Source organism: Neltuma alba, unplaced genomic scaffold (assembly GCF_004799145.2).
Source record: "Neltuma alba isolate B1F8T4 unplaced genomic scaffold, ASM479914v2 tig00002337_pilon, whole genome shotgun sequence".
Taxonomy (NCBI): Eukaryota; Viridiplantae; Streptophyta; class Magnoliopsida; order Fabales; family Fabaceae; genus Neltuma; species Neltuma alba.
In genome coordinates this window covers 1-16,256 of record NW_021632824.1, presented here as the reverse complement: position 1 = coordinate 16,256, position 16,256 = coordinate 1, and positions in this window count along the sequence as shown.

Below are 16,256 nucleotides of genomic sequence, written 5' to 3'. Positions count from 1 at the left end.
TGTCATATTCTTATAATTAACTAATTTATTTAACTTTATTAATTTAATCAAATTAGTTAAACAGGTCTTATATTAAAAATCGGAGGAGTATAATTTTTCAAGTTTTTCGTTATTAAATTTTTTATCTCTCAATATTCACAAATCATTTTTTTTGCCTGTACAAATCATTATCACATCTCTTTTCTTTTTTTCTCTTTTCAACAAAAATTAGATAGGGTTATAATTAAAAATGATCATTAATCAATAACCCTGTAAGTAACTTATAGAGTGTTTTGGACCAAACTTTTTTCCAAGTGATTTGGAACAGAAATCGAAATGATACTTGAGTTCCACTGTCAATACTTTCCACAGGTGAAAACATATTTACTGTCGTTGGGTAATTAATACTTCAAGCAGGTATTATCTACAGATAATTTTTTCCTTCCTTTTAGTAGTACTAAATTATTTTTGGTCCTATAAAATTAGAATCATATTATGTATTTTACCCACAGTGGTTAGATTGAATAAGAGCAAAGGTTTTATGTCAGATTTTTGCAGCCCAAATAAAATCAACTATCTCCCTTGAAACTTTCTTAAATGTGAAGTTGTGAATTCAAATTCTTTATAAAAAAATATATAGGGGAGGTCATTTATGACCAAAAAAGAGAAAAAGTTTTTTAAAAATATAGAGAGAAAAAACTCATCAATTCCTTTTAAATAAGATTGATAGCTAAAACTTTGTAGATTCAAAATATGTTATGAGGGCTGTCTAATTAGGGTAACAATGACTGAGTATGGCTCGTTAGTGCCAGATATCTAACAAGCATGTTGGTAATTGTAAGAGTGATCTGTGTTTTTTTTTTTGGGCCAACTATGTGCGTTTATTTTCATGTACCATAGTTGACTATGCAATAAAAAAATTATTACATAAACATAAGACTGTTTTAACTACTTTATCATCCCAATTGATTGAAAACCCTTTCTTTCATTTCTTCCATCTTCTGTATTTTGTTTAATAAAATGTCAATTTATTTAAAGCAAAATAAAAATATTGCTTAAAGAGGCCAGCCAATCACATTCGGTCAAATGGAGCAAAACCTAAATGAATCTTTAAAAAAAAAAGTCAACTCATCATAATAGATATAAGAAAGTAGAACAAACCTTCAACAGAGAGGACAACTAACAAAACTTCCATCTTCTATCAACAGAACTATAAGACATAATGCCCAGTTTGCTAGGGTGAAATTTGGAACTGAGAAGTCAAAGTGGAATTGAGATTTTTGCATGTTTGGTGTGTTGGAAGTCACTTCATTGTGGAACCTACTTCCATCAAAATCAATGGAACTCACTTCCATCGGACCCCTATGAAACTGGCTACACTTCTATGGAATCTATTTTGTCTTCCGGTTTTGCCCTCAGGCTTTCAAGCCCAACCTTCAGGCTTCTAGGTTCTCCAGCCACGTTCATCTTACGACAGCCATGGTAAACCCTGCATGGGTGTGTTGAGGCAACAACGACGGCAACCCTCGTGGATGCATTGAGACAATAACGTCGGTGAACTTGCAATTTCAATTTCTCTTTCGTTTCTACCTTTACTTCCATCAAAAAATCTTCCATTACGGGACATAGTACTGATGACTTGGCTCATCCTCCTTGTACTGATGAGGCCATGTTATGAGAAGACAAGAGAAGCCACTCATCCCTAAATTTTGTCACCAAATTATTTCATTAATAACATAATCAGCACTTTTATCGTTAGTGGGGCAACCAATTAAAATATTGTCATCCCAAATTTTAAATCATAATGACAACAAATTAGTAGTTGTTAATTTTAAAAAGTAGCCCGTGACTCGAGATCATTGCACAATCAATGATAAAGCGATGAATATACATAATTTATGGCACTAAAAAGTAAGAGCACAAAGCTCCAAAAACTTGTCAGGAAAATTAAAAAAAAAAAAAAAGAGTTGGAGGAATCGTTTGAATGGCATAAAAGTGAAGAGGATGAATAAAATATAGTAATAGAAAATAAAGTAAGGAGATTAAATAAATGAGCGAAAAGAACTCGTGTGTGAACTAGGTGTCGTGTGATCCAGAAAAGATCCATGTTTCCGAGTTTGGAAAAACTTATTTATTGGAATAAACTAAAATATTTTTTAAGTATCATTTGATTCTGAAAATTAATTTTTATTGCGTTGGATATTTCGAAATATCTTTTCAACACTACTTAGTACTCAAAATTTAAGATAATTATTAGTACTGAGAAAAATACTTTTAGTATAAGAGTATACTGAAAATTAGTTCAAAACACCAGATGCTACTAAAAAATATTTTAATATACCGACTACTGAATACAATAAAAATTAATTTAGAATATTAAGCTCTACATAGTACAGGATGCAGCTTAACTATTTTTAATTTCACTTATCTTTTTTTAATGAAAAAAAGGATACATCAACCTGATAGTATACTGAATTCTAATTCTAATAATATGTGTGTGTGTGCACGCGCGCTTATTAAGAAGAAATTTGAGTTGGTTAAGAAGAAGTCTGAAATTAAATTGAATGGTGTGGAGGCGAATTTGTCAAAAAGTAATAAAGAAACTATTTTTACGCATCATATTAATTTTTAATGTTTATCTTTGTAATAAATAAGCGTAAAATGCTTGTAGGAGAATCTAATCTAAAAGATTAATAAATCAAAGCGGGATTAATCAATTAGTAATTATACAGTTTTTTTAATTCGGCGGCGGACACCCGTAATGTGCAAAACATGGGTCCGTCACTAGATTGATGGCCACATGTTTTGTAATGGATGGCGAAGAAAGGTATAGATATTCATTAAAAACATATCTCATTTCTCACTCATAAATATTTAAACTCCTCATGACAAGCACAAATGTTTATGCTTATAAAGTAATATACAATTAAAATTTACTTTGGCCAGCAATATTATCAAAGAAATTAAGGTGAAATAAATAATATAGCACATACTTTTATTAAAGTTGGTACAATGTTATCGTTTTTAATAATTAATAGTAGGTGAACTGTTAATGTAACTTAGAAGACTATTTTAAAAGAATGATAAAAATGATCTATTAAATTTTAAAATAATAAATAAGTAATGTTAGTAGTCAAAAAACAAATGTCTACTAATTTAAAAAGGCCATCTTTTTTGTTAAAAAAAAAAGGACTACTTTATAATGTTAACAGTAGTTACTTAATCTGTTCCTACTTACAAGTTTTAAATTTAAGAAATAGTGTGATTCATTTTATAAATTTTAATTTAGAATTAATCTTATCATTTAATATATTTTTTCTATTCTGTCCATAATTATTTATTCTCTCTTATTTATCATGTTTTCTCTTATCATATTATTCCACACATTCTCTTTCATTCTTTTTCTTGTTTATTGTAAAGGCATATTTGGAAACAAAATTATATTTTTAACCTATTTATTACTTTTAATTAATTTTAAGTAATAATTTTTTATCCATAAATTAGTTATTTAAAGTTTATAATAAAAATAAGACAGAGTATATATTAACACAAAAAAACAAGAGAGAACCAACTTGAAATAAAATCGAACTGCTAAGAGAATAAAAAAAATTGTCCAAACTAAAGGCATTTTAAAACTTGAATAAAAAATAACAGTATCTCTTATAATTAATATAAGAACCAGTTTGATATTTAATTTAGTTTTAAATATAATATTTTAATTTATTTTGTCTCTTATATTTATCTACTCCTCTGGTCCTAAATATTTATCTACTGTGTATAAGGGTGTTATAATTAGAACCAGAAGAATATTTTTTCAAAGTAATCTTTATAATAGTTGTATAAGTAAAAGATTTTATCAAATGGTAGTTCTAGTAATACACATGATTAATAAAAATATTTTAAAAAAGATAACATATATTTATTACAAATAATTAATTTAATAAAAAAAAATTAATTTATTTAAATTAGCTAATTAATTGTTATACTAAAAATTATTACCGAGATAAATTATAATTTTCGTGATAAGAAAGCGCACATGGATAAGAATGAAGGGGACAAGGGGAACATGTGATTGGCATTGGCCCATGAAATTGACACGCGCCATCCCCCTCTGGGCCCCCCTCTCAACGAACCCTCTCCTGGTCCTGGCCCCCACCAAACTTTGAAGCTTGCCGGGGAGTACAGAGTACTACAAAATTTGCACACGTCTTGAAGAATGAAAAGGGGGAAGTTTGCTTAAACGGGCTCGAATGTGGATAACATTTTTTTAATTACATGTAATACATTTTTAATTATATATAAATATTATTTTTGTGTGACATATATTATTTTTTACACATCAGTAAATAAAGATAGATTGCAGACAATTAAAGAAAAATTATGCATGCTAAAAATGATTTATATCTCTCCCAAATTTAAAGTTTATAAATGGACTGGAGTCACAAGGAATAAAAATTATCATATCTGGTCATAATTATAAAATCTCGTTTATAATTTATAAATAAGATCTTATAATTAGGATCGGAAGTAGTACGTAGTTACGTATAAAAAGCATTAGTTTAACACTTTTTGTAATATATTGTGAGAGTAATTAATCTGCAAATTTCTATACCTTCATTTGATTTTTAATTAGGTTTTTATGATTTTTTTCTTTTTATCAAATCTTTATGGTTTTACTTATTTTCAATCAAGTCTGCATAATTTTTTTGTTAGATATTTATAGTTACATCTATTTTTTTATAATGTTTTTTATTTTTATCTGTCATTAGAAACTAAAAGGATTTGATTAAAAATCAGGTAAAATAATAAGAATTTAATAAACATTATAAAAACCTAATTAAAAATTAATGAAAACTACAAGTACCTGCAGAATAATTATCCCATACGTAAAAGCTCAATCATCACACTGCTGGTTAAAATAATAACAATAAAAACAAAAGTAGGCTAGCAAGATCTGATGCAGGGAAGATAATATTTTTAAATAATAATTTTATTTTAATTTAATCAGCAGCACTATTATTTATTATTCATTGAGATAAGGGCGTGGCGTTGATGGGAAAATAGGCAAGTGAGGACCACCCAGCCCGCCGGAACAAAGAAACGCCAAACCAAATGTTGACGTGTCCGGCGGACTTACATAAAATAAACTCTCATCCATCAAGGACAACAAAAGCATAGCTGGCAAAAAAAAAAAAAAAGGACAATAAAATTATAAAGCACCCTAATATTGGATTTTTTTTTTTTAACTCTTACATGTCATGAAGATTTTATTTCGTGCCATCCATGCACTGAGTCATCATCTGTTATACTACTTTCGGTCTTAATTATAAGAGTCAGCTGACTAATTTAAAGAAATTAAAAAAATAAGTTAAATTAGTTATTTATAATAAATATGAATTGTCTTTCTTAAAATATTCTTACGAATTAAGTGTATTGATTATAACTACCATTATCAGAAGAACTATTTTGAAAAAAAATACATAAATATAAGAGACAAAGTAGATTAGAGTCTTATATTTAAGATCAAAATAAAAATCAAATAAAGTCTTATATTAAAGACCGGAGATAGTACTTTTAGAATAGTTATTATTCATGGTAAAATAACATTCATCATTCTAATATTATTTTCCTTTGTGTTCAACACCTTCAACTTATTTATGCTGTATATAACATTCTAATCTTATTTATAATAAATCCAGTGCTCTAAATCATAAATGAAATTAGACTGTTAAATGTAATTGAAGAATGGTACCAATGAGCATTGGATGTACTAACAAATAAAATTAAGATGTTAAATGTATTGTAAATAAGATTATGGTACCAGATAATATTAAAAAATTTTTACTCTTTGTAATAATTGTTGTAAATATTATATTGTGTGGATGTTCATAACTCTTTAGCCCCTTGGGATTCATTCTCATAGTTAATGACATTATACCTTATAACTCCCAAATTGAAGGATTTCAAGTATTGATTTCCTATAACTTTCGATTGTACAATTATGTTGCTTAATTCCTTTCTTTATGTACTTGTAACTCTTTAGGTTAGTCTTTAATATTGGGGTCTATAAATAGGAGATGATATACACACATTTGAGATAATGAAGTGAATGAGAACTCCCCCTTAATTTCTCCTCCAATTTCCTCTTATTTTCTCCATCTCCCTCATCTCAATCTTTGTATTTTTCTCATTTTTCATAACAATAATATGATTAAAACTAATTGTCTCGCCCTTTATAATAATACGATCAAAAGGAACTGTCTTGCCTGAGAAGCATTCGCATCGAACTTATTAAAAAGATTATTCACAAAACAGTAGTAGTTGAAAAGTCCTAAAAGTTTGATGGAATTATTATCAACGCCAACTTTTTCATTATCATAATCCCAGGGAATTTCTTATTTAAAATATTATTAGGTAGCAAATGTGGTCAACTCTCCTCACTCCTAATGAGATCCGAACATTAAATTGTCATATTATGATAAACTATCACTTTTTGCTCTTCCTATATTCCTGTGAATTTTCAATTTCCAATAAAAAGCCTGTGCATGGGCCTATCATTTCTTGACCCATCTACAGGTTCTAAAAGGAAGGAAGAGTTAAATAGATCATTTGCAGAGTTTGAAAAAATTAGTTAAATATTAAAAAAAATGTGTACAATTTTCGTAAGGTACTTATTTCAATAATTTGCATTAGATACTGCTTTGTTGATATAAAATTTTCTTATATATACATTCAATGGGAAAATTTAGAAAATATATATATTTGAAAGAGAACGAATTCTAAAAAGGAGACCAAACTTCTTGTTTCAACTTTTTCTTAAAGTAAAATTATTTGACTTCTTGGTTCTTTGAAAAATTTGGTTTAAAAATCTTTATATAAAAAATTAATTGGCTAAAAAGATCTAAATTTAAGCAAGTATAACTATGATCCATGAGTCTAAAGTTTTTTCTATTATGTGCAATATATCATCAATGGTATGTAACAATCATTAATACTCTTTTGTTATGTGCAATATATCATTAATGGCATGCAACAATCATTAATACCGTATTAATAATTATTGCATATCATTGATAATAGGTTGTATATAGCAAAAGAAAATTTGCACTCATAGATAATAATTATACTCACTCAAATTTAAGTCTTTTTACCAAATTAAATTTTTAAACTAGGATTTTTTTTAAATCAAATTTCCCTAGTTCATATAATACAACTAAGGATAACTTGTTTTACAATATTCTTTATATTCAGGTCTCAAACACATTGTCAATAAGAGTTGACCTAGTTAATAAGGAGTCAGCTCATAATTCATTAAATTATAAGTTTAAATCTCACGACTGATGTGAGGACCTTATTAGTGGGCAGTCTGTAAATATCTTTATAACCGCTCTAAAATTAGAGACATACCCTAATCTTAGTGATTTTCTGAATCCAATTCACTTAATTTTTTTTTTAATAGAAATGAAGAGCTAGGGGGTCTTTTATGTGGTCAGCCTAACCGCTGATGTTAGCTGCTATTTCACCACTTTAAATTTAATATTCATTTGGAGATTTTTCTATTTAGAATCATAAAATAAAAGATATAACACTCACGTTTGTTTTTCCTGCTTTATTGTGATAAGGTATTGAGGAAGCTGCAGGGAGATTTATCTCTGCCACGACAAACGGATGGAGATTTGACTTTGACACTAACTTTGCAAATTAAATGATTGTTGATTAATAATGTATCATTCACTTGTCTAAAAATTATTTATAAGTATTTTTCATATAAATTGAGATAAATTCATCTCATTATCTGTAAATCATAATTAAAAAAATATTTATAAGCAATTCCAAACAGGCTTGAATGTTATGATATATTTTAAATCTTAGATATTATACTAATATTAAGGGATAATTTTAATAAACCCTCTCAGTAGCTAATTAATATCAGTCAACCTCTAAAATATTTCAAAATTTCAGTCACTCCCCTAGTCCCCTTGGACCAAAATGAAATTAAAGATTAAGGGTAAAAATGCAATAATATGCCCCTTTTATTTTTTTAAAATAAATATTAATTGTCACTGGAGTTTTGACCTCCTACTTAGGTAGCTAGACCTCCAATCTTTGGTGTCTAGTGGCTGGTCATCGGAACTCCAGTGGTTGGAGATTTTTTTTTTTTAAAAAAAGATGACAAATAGGGGTTTGGCACATAAAAAAGAACATGACCACCAAGCCAACTAATTCACTTAATCATATGATGTAAAGAAAAATATATATATAAAAAAATAAATGTAAATGTTTAAGTGTAAATTAATAAATAAAATTCAGTAATTTACAATAAAAATTTGACATTTTACAAGAAACATAAGGAATTCATAGCCCCAAATATAAGTGTTTAGGTGTAAATGAACAAATAAAAGGAGATTTATAACAAAATTTTGGTAATTCACAAAAACACAAAAAAATTTACAATCCTAAATGCAAGTATTTAAGTGCGAATGAACAAGTAAAATTCAACAATTTATAACAAAAATTCAGCAATTTACAAGAAATATAAATATTACAAAACACATAAGAGAATTCACAATTTCAAAACGCAAGAGTTTAGGTATAAACGAACAAGTAAAATTTGATGATTTACAACAAAGATTCAACAATTTACAATCAAAATTTGGTGATTTAATACATTGCTAAATTTGTATTGTAAATTGTTGAATTTTTATTTTGAATCGCTAAATTTCATTTGTTCATTTACACTTAAACACTTACATTCGAGATTATGAATTCTCTTATGTTTATTATAAATTACGGAATCTTTATTGTAAATTGCTAAATTTCACTTATTTATTTATATTTGGATACTTGTATTTGTTTTGTTATATATATATGTGTGTGTATTTTTTGCATTATATGACTAAGTAGATTGGTTGGCTTGGTGATCACATTCCTTGTAGTGTACTAAGGGGTGATGGCTTCAAACTCCCCTGCCACCTTATTTAAGAAAAAAGATCCTCTGGCCACTAGAGTATCTGTATGACAATTAATATTAGTTTTTTTAAAAAGAAGGAGTATTATTGTATTTTGACTCTTAAATTTTAATTTCATTTTGGTCTAGGTGAGTTGACTGAACTTTTGGAATATTTTAAAATTGACTAATATTAATTAGATAGCAAGGGAGTTTATTGAAAATTTCCCTAATATTAATTCTTTACACACATTATTCCATTCGCTTCAATTTCTTTTTCAGTTGTTTTGCTCATGTTTCAATCAGTTTTGAATATTAAAAAAAGTAGGTGCAATCCCTTTTATAAAATTAAATCTATCTTTCAATTATTGAGTTATTTAATTTTTAGATAACAATAATAAAAATTTTGACTATTTTCAGCACCGTGATCTTATTTCTCAAACATATCTAATACTCTAATCATATTTATCACGCGTTTAACACTTTAAAAAATTAGGATCAAGCTACTAGATGCAATTAAAAAAAATAACATTGAAACGCTTGATATACAAACAAATAAAGTTTGTGAATGCACTTGGGAAATAAAATAAAGGTACTTAATGCATTTTATCTTTTTTTCTAAATATTAGTGACCAATCCATTAGCATTTGCCCTCAGATACATCTTGAAATATCTCCTAAATTTTTTGCCAAAGAAAGTAGCTCCTTAAGTAAATCTTCATTTCCTTTAATCATCAACCTCAGCAATAAATTTAAAAACGTCACCTGTCAAATAACACACTTTATTATTATTTTTTTTCCCCCGGGAACACTCAGTCCGCACATTAGGTACACACACACAACTGCAGTTTCTTGGTTTCAACATTCTATTTATCTCTCACGCAAATTAAATTTCCTCATCACATTGGCTTTTGTGAGGTTGATCAAGATGCGCATCTAGGTTTGACTATCTTCCAACGGCAAACAATTTAGGTCATAGTCAGATATTAAATGTGGGTACTTGTCACTTTTTTTTAATGGATATTTGAATATTAGTTGGTCACATTATGAATGACTAGTTTCTTCCGCTTGACCAGCCTTTATTTGTTTATAATTTGATTTTTTTTAAAGCATAGGTGTCCTTCAATAGGAAGTAATCTTATTCAAGACACTGTTGAGCATGAACTGTGAACACCTCTATTAATAAAAATTTGAACTTTAATTTATCACATTATGAGGATTAGCTTATTCTACTAGATCCAATCTCTATTGAGTGTTTGTAATGTGAATTGGTCAAAGAAGAAGATACTTTTTAAGACCAGGCCTAGTTCTTTAGGCCGAAAAGGCCCAGGCCCAATTCAAAAAAGGTCATCGAAATTTATTTTGAAGAAATTAGTCGTCATGTTCAAAAATCCAATCGATGGATATAATACTTTTATGATAATGGAACAATGGTCCCATACTATTTTATGTTGATTTAATACTCACACTCACACGGATATCTAGCTTTCTTTCATTTGAAAAAAAAATGTCAAGCCTAATTTTAATTTTTTTCTTTTAGTTTTAGAATATATTCTGAATGAATGAATAGCTTATAAACACATAATCCTCTAGTCTTATTTATAAGATAGAAAGAATATATTTTTTGCTCCTATTTATAGGACACTAAAAGAAAATTTTTATATAAACATACAATTTTACTCCTAATTAATTATTATGTTAACTTTATTTACACGAGATATAATATATATTAAATAGGGATAAAGTTAAGAGGTTATTAAATTTTAAATAAAAATTAATGAGTTTAAGATTTTTCTTAATCTTTATAAAACATATTTAAAATGATTTATAAATAGGATTAGAACAGTATTTCTAATTTTACTGAATTTATTGTTTCAAAATAACTCCTGATGGCTAAGATAAGTTTTTCCGTACACAAAAAAACATTTATCACCATTTTGCAAGTCGAATTACGTCTATGAGCTACAACAAGGCCCAAAAAGTGTTAATGCCGCAATCCCCACAAAAATGCGCTGTGAGCCCTCATTTCAATTCATAATATAAGTTATTTTTTAAAATTGGGTTACTACAAAATATGAATCTAATTTTATAATGTGTCGGGTATTTATTTTTTTCCTGTCCTTATTTTTGTAAAATTTAAGCTTCTAGATAATTATTTTTCCGATGAAGAAACCTTGTAAATAATTAATTTATCATAATTGATGCAATATTGATATTTTTTGAGGGTATACTTGGAAAGTTTTTTTAAAAAATTATATATTACTTTTAATTTTTTTTATATATGTGGGGTAATGAAATCATATTTATATAGTGAATTGAAAAAATAAGATAAGGTTTCTCAATAGGATTAAATTTAAAAATACTCGGAATGAAGTCTGATTCTCCTGAAATTTCCAACACTACACAAATTGTCCAAACTGAAATTTCCTTAAAAAATTTTGCAATGTATATCCAAAATTTTCAGATATCAACTCAATCTGCAAAGCAACTGCAAAAATCAAGAAAGAACACTCCAAAACATAAGTTCCTCTTCATGCAATCTGGAGTTTTGAGTGAAAAACAAGAAATCTAAACATTTCAATATTTAAATTTGTTGTAGAACCACGAAAAAGCTTCATCAGCCTTCCCAAACATGATTAAAATGTGGAAAAAATAGAACACTTTTCTTCTTCCTCATTTCTCTTTCAATATATATCTTCAATATGCCAATGACTAATCCCCAATTAATCTTCACTCATATAATTCTCAATTAAAGTCAATTTCAATTACAGGAAGTGGAATCAACTTGGTCGATTTTATAGCTTTCAGGTGTAAAATTTTCCATTTAAAAAATTACTCACGCATCACCACGTGGAAACTTTCGAAATTCAAATGATGTCTTCACCAAGTCTATCACTTCACGGGACTGCTAAATACATGATGACTCATTTGTGGTCTATTTGGCAGGGGGATTAGATAGGAGAATTTGGGGGGAAAAAAAGTTTAGATAAAAACTAAATTATAATTTTAAAAGTGATTTTATAGTATACAGGTAAATATGTAAAGGAGTTTATCTTGATTTGTGAATTTTTGGGTGTTTTCAAATACCCCTAAGAAAAAATTTAATGTGCTTGAATTTTAAAAATTAAAGAAATAGAATTATAGAATTCTAATAAAAAGAAAATATAAGATAAAAGAGCTAGAAAAATTAATTAAAAACTTTTAATTTTATTTTTTCAATTTTTGAAATCAAGTTTACTAAAAAATTTTCTCCTCTCCCTAATTCCCCCATACCAAAAATTGGGTTAGTTGTTTGCTGAAAAGAAATCCACTTACCCATTTCATACGTGTGTGTAGTTCTTATCATCATGATTTCATTATTTTTATTTAGTTTAGTTGTTTAATAATAATCATGATTTTTTAAAAACGAAAACCCGTTAATATGTTCCATTCAAGAATTATTTAGTGTAGTTGTAGCTGTTTAATAATTGCCTTTATTTGAGATTTTGTATTTCAAATGAATTTAAGATGAATTTTCCGTTTTTTTTCCATTTCAGTTCATTGTGTGTATATTACAAATTAGTTAAAATATAACCATAAGGATGTGATTTAGACTTTAACAATCTCAGTTGTCATGAGTCACAAGAATCACATTCCAACTTTCTGCAGCTTTTCTAGACTAACGTGTCGTCTATTTCCAAATAATCACACACTTTGAAAGTGATTTCTCAACAAATAGATATTGGACTTTGAGAGTATCGTATCAATTTTTTTAAGCAATATTACTTTTTTATATGATATATGGGTGTATATATGTTGATACTAACAATGATGAAGTAAGATAAACTGATATAGTGGGTGGGCAGAAAAGAAATGATATTCCCTGGTCAAAAAAAGAAAAGAAATGATATTCTCAATTTATCGTAATTAGTTATTATTTATATTAAATAATACTATATTATTTCTCCGGTTCTTAATATAAGACCCAATTGTTAAGTTAGTTTTGGTCTTAAATATAAGACTCATTTCTTATATTTATTAATTTTCTCTAAATTACCCTTATGGATACTCCTTTAACCATAATCAAGTAGAAAAAGAAGAAAGGGTGTTAAGAAAGATGATTATGGTACTTTAAGAAAAACGTGTTACATTTCTTATAATTAACTAACTTATCTAACTTTTTTAATCTAATCAAATTAGTTAAATGGGTCTTATATTAAGGACCGGATGTGTATGTTCTTAATATAAAAATTAGTTGACTAATTTGAGCAGATTAAGAAAGTTTGTTAAGTTAGTTATTTGTAATAAATACTCCTCTGGTCTTTAATATATGACTCAATTGTTGTGTTGGTTTTGATATTAAATATAAGACCCATTTCTCATATTTATCAATTTCTCTAAATTATCCCTATGAATACTCTCTCAACCATAATCAAATAGAAGAGAGAGATGGGGTATTAAGAAAGATGATTATGGTGTTTTAGGAAAAATGTGTCACATTTCTTATAATTAACTAACTTATCTAACTTCCTTAATCTAATCAAATTAGTTAAATGGGTCTTATATTAAGGACCGGAGGAGTATGTGTTATCTGTTCTAAAATACTTTTGCTAATTATGTGTATTAGCTAGAACTGTCATTGGATGGAACATTAAGCATGTGTAGCTATTATAAAAACTATTTTAAGAAAATCAATAAATACGAAAGACAAAGTAAATTAGGTCCTATATTTAAAATCAAATTAAATGTCAAAATAACTCTTATATCTTGGTCGGAAGTAGTATGCAATTTGAAAAGATGGCGAGATAATCACATAAATGGTCTAATTGCTGACAAGGTAGTAAATAAGGTATTTAGTAATTTAATGAAAAAGCTAAACTAACTAAAATTATTAAAAATTGTACAATACGTACACAAACTAAAGGAATAGTTATATGCTGTTCCCTCTCATTAGACATTTCATTTTTGGGTTCATCTATAACTTCTAATCAATTCGGCAATCGTGATTATAATTATTAGAAGATAATATTTAGGCTAAGCTATCATATTACACTCGTTGTTAAAATGAGTATATGTACTTGTAAATTTAATTACGGACACTTGCAAGTTTTTGTTTTTGTAATGGAAGTCAAGATTTATAAATTTTCCTCGTCGATGCTTGTTATTTTGTTGTTATTAGTTTTTAAGATATATATATATATATATATATATATGTATGTATACTTATAAAGTTAACACTGTTAGTCCTTACCCTTTATTATAATGGAACAACGGTCACACACTATTTCATGTTAATTTAACACTCACACTCACGCGCGGGGGGCGTGCACACAGATATTTAGGGGGTGTTTGGATAGAAACCAAACCATAATTTCAGAAATGCTTTTACGGTTTACAAAGTAAATATGTGAAAAAATTTATCTTGTTTTACAGAAAAGTGTTTCTGAAACCATGGTTTGGAGGTTGTCTAACACCCCCTTAGCTTTCTTTCATTTGAGAAAAAAATGTCAAACCTAATTTTATTTTATTTTCCAATAATATTTAAAACTTTAGTTTTAGAATATATTTTGAATGAATGAATCTCTTACAAACACATAATCCTCTAGTCTTATTTACAGGATAGAGATAAAAGATATTTTTTGATCCTATTTATAGGGCACTAAGAGAAATTTTTTGTCTAGATATATAATTTTACTCATCATTAATTATTATGTTAACTTTATTTACACAATATATCATACATACTAAATAGGAATAAAATTAGATGGTTGCTGAATTTTAAGTAAAAATTAATAAAGTTTAAAATGTTTCTTAATCTGGATAAAATATATTTAAAGTAACTTATAAATAGGAGGAAGACAGTATTTCTATTTGTAATGAATTTATTGTTTCAAAATAACTCCCGATGGATAAGATAAGTTTGGCCAGTAGTTTTTCTCGTACTTCAAAAAGCACAATTCCCACCATGTCCAGGAGATTCCCCGGTCCAAAAAACATCTATCACCATTTTGTAAGTCCAATTACCTCTATTGGCAACAACAAGGCCCAAAAAGTGTTAATGCCGCAATCCCCACGAAAATACCCTATGAGCCCTCATTTCAATTCATAATATAAGTTATTTTTTAAAATTGGGTTACTACAAAATATGAATCTAATTTTATAATATTTCGAGTATTTATTTTTTTTCCTATCCTTATTTTTGTAAAATTAAACCTTCTAGATAACTATTTTTCCGATGAAGAAACCTTGTAAACAATTAATTTATCATAATTGATGCAATATTGATATTTTTTGAGGGTATACTTGGAAAGTTTTTTTAAAAAATTATATATTACTTTTAATTTTTTTTAAATATATGTGGAGTAGTGAAATCATATTTATATAGTGAATTGAAAAAATAAGATAAGGTTTCTCAATAGGATTAAATTTAAAAATACTCAGAATGAAGTCTAATTCTCCTGAAATTTCCAACACTACACAAATTGTCCAAACTGAAATTTCCTTAAGAAATTTTGCAATATATATCCAAAATTTTCAAATATCAACACAACCTGCAAAGCAACTACAAAAATCAAGAAAGAACACTCCAAAACGTAAGTTCCTCTTCATGCAACCTGGAGTTTTGAGTGAAAAACATGAAATCTAAACATTTCAATATTTAAATTTGTTGTAGAACCAAGAAAAAGCTTCATCAGCCTTCCCCAACATGACTAAAATGTGGAAAAAATAGAACACTTTTCTTCTTCCTCATTTCTCTTTCAATATATATCTTCAATATGCCAATGATTAATCCCCAATTAATCTTCACTCATATAATTCTCAATTAAAGTCAATTTCAATTACAGGAAGTGGAATCAACTTGTCGATTTTATAGCTTTCAGGCGTAAAATTTTCCATTTAAAAAATTACTCACGCATCACCACGTGGAAACTTTCGAAATTCAAATGATGTCTTCACCAAGTCTATCACTTCACGGGACTGCTAAATGCATGATGACTCATTTGTGGTCTATTTGGCAGGGGGATTAGATAGGAGAATTTGGAAGAAAAATTTTTTTTGGATAAAAACTAAATTATAATTTTAAAAGTGATTTTATAGTATACAGGTAAATATATAGAGGAGTTTATCTTGATTTGTGAATTTTTGGGTGTTTTCAAATACCCCCAAGAAAAAATTTAATGTGCTTGAATTTTAAAAATTAAAGAAATAGAATTATAGAATTCTAATAAAAGAAAATATAAGATAAAAGAGCTAGAAAAATTAATTAAAAACTTTTAATTTTATTTTTTCAATTTTTGAAATCAAGTTTACTAAAAAAATTTCTCCTCTCCCTAATTCCCCCATACCAAAAT